Below are 2,370 nucleotides of genomic sequence, written 5' to 3'. Positions count from 1 at the left end.
GTAATGTGATGCAGCAGTCTGTATCTGTCTCTTATACACATCTAGATGTGTATAAGAGACAGCTAATAATGTCTATACACTCGTTTCCGATCACAGTTAACAGTTCATTTCTTTTGTTCAAAACGGAATCAGAGTTCGTGTAGAGTAAGCTTCGACTTCCGTATAAATGCATCATCATATCCGTATTTAAGGAAATGTTTACACATTTGTTTACACGGCTAAGTAATGGAATAAATAACCCCAAAAAGTGAGTTGAGATCAATAAAGGGTAAAGATACTGAGATTTGTCATTGCAACGAAAATACAAACTGTAAATCTGTAATCAACCTTATATCTCAAATGCTAATCTCTCAAATTAGAAATATTACGGCATCTGTCACCCAAATAACATACTAAGTTCAACCTGACAGGCTACGGAATTTCCAAATGAAATGTACGATGCAAAACGATACAAAACTTACGGTGTTACTTGGTGCAGAACTTCCGCATTAATGATGCAACTTGGCATGGAACTATGGCATCAAACAGAATAAAGGCCTAACGCGGTACGAAAAAATAGATGTATGGATATATACTCAACAACCAGGAATTATTACAGTAAATGCATTCCCCTATGAAAGGCATTAATACGTAAAGGACATGTTTGCAGAATTGATATTGTAGAACATGTTAGAATTTGGGATGATATTTACCAATCTTAGCAGCGTCTGAGAACATTTGCTACTGACTTTCTTGAACACAAACCAGGGGCGGGATTATTAAATTTTCGTAACTTTTTGTACTTACGACAAAAATGTTATGTGTTACGTAAGTACACCCTAATTTTGGCATTTTCAAAACTTTTGTATGCAAGACTTAACTAAAAGCGTATTATCAAAACCATCTGGCTAACTGACCAATCAGAGGCTTTGGATTTGCTCTTTCTATAGCCCCAGTAAAGGTGCTTATACATTATACACGGGGCTATTAGTAGCGTCTACTAGGCGAGGCTACTAAAATTTGTGATGCTTGACGTGTTCAGAGGCAACTAGCTGGTTCATTACAGGCAGAGCACCTCGAGTTGTTTTGAAGCAGTCTACTGCGCTCAGAAGCGGCCCGGCCGTCATACCGAGCACACTTGCGTCGCTCTCTCTCTCGCCCACTGTAGCGCACTGCTGTCTTGCTCTCGCATGCCTCCACCGCGTACACCCTTACTCGACAACTCTCAACGTCGCACTGCCGCGGGCGCAGTGTACCGAAAGCACAATACTCCTGTATAGGATCAAACCTATAACAGATCTTTCACAACTTATCACAAAGCAGACTGGATAGCTTATTCACAGGAAATAGACAAGCACTTCAAGACACTCCAGCACCCACCAACATTCATATTGCCAATAAGATACTCACTGGACGCATCCTACGAGCAGGCAAACATCACATACCCAAAGGAAAAACTAAAACAGACACCTCTACCCCAAGTCATCACAGACATAATACCATAACGAAACATCAGAAAACAGACATGATCCGTCAATCCAACAACTCAACGGAGCCATAGACCATGAAATGAACACACACAAACGCAACCAATGGGAAGAACACCTCGAACACCCTCGAACCCAATGGGAAGAACACCTGCAAAATTGTAGTAGACGCAACCAATATACGCAACCAATAGCCCCGTGTATAAGCACATTAAGCACCTCTCGACCAGTGATCAGTGCGCTTGGACGAAAGCAGGATGTGTGGTGTCAGCGGCATTTGCGGTGCCTGACTAGGGTGTATTTGGATAAATGAGCGAGACGTTATCAAAATAGCAATTCACTTGTTGTTGTGATCATTAACCGAAATTTCTTGCAATAAGGGCAAATAAATGCATTATTACCATTCAAAATTAGAAGAATTTTTTAGAGGGTTACAAAGAATTTAGAAAATTTCGTGAGTTGGAGTTGCGACTGTCATAAAAAGATATAAATTTGTTTACAGAGAACTAGAAAAATGGTTGGCTTGTAAACCTCAATATAATTTTGAATCAAAAAGGCATTATGATATTGTGCAAGTGAATGATCATAAAACTCTTAGATACAAATATCAACATTTGCTTGTAAACTATAGCACAAAAGGCAATTGACATTTTCATCCCAAAAACACCGTTTAGCACGGTCACATATTATATGTCGGATTACTGACAATTCTATCACAATTCACCGTGTTGCGACTTGCTAGTAAATCAATAGTTTCCTATTGCTTCAGCAGACACTCTAAACTTGTGCGGAACTCCACTTACGACATCTCCGAGCAGGCGTACAGTTACGTTACGTAGCTTCCCGCGCAAATGTTTTGATAATACCACCTCTAGAGTTACGTCATCATATCAGCACTTACGCC

This window comes from Hyalella azteca, unplaced genomic scaffold (assembly GCF_000764305.2).
Source record: "Hyalella azteca isolate HAZT.00-mixed unplaced genomic scaffold, Hazt_2.0.2 contig6231, whole genome shotgun sequence".
In the NCBI taxonomy this organism is placed as follows: Eukaryota; Metazoa; Arthropoda; class Malacostraca; order Amphipoda; family Hyalellidae; genus Hyalella; species Hyalella azteca.
This window is presented reverse-complemented; position numbering follows the sequence as displayed.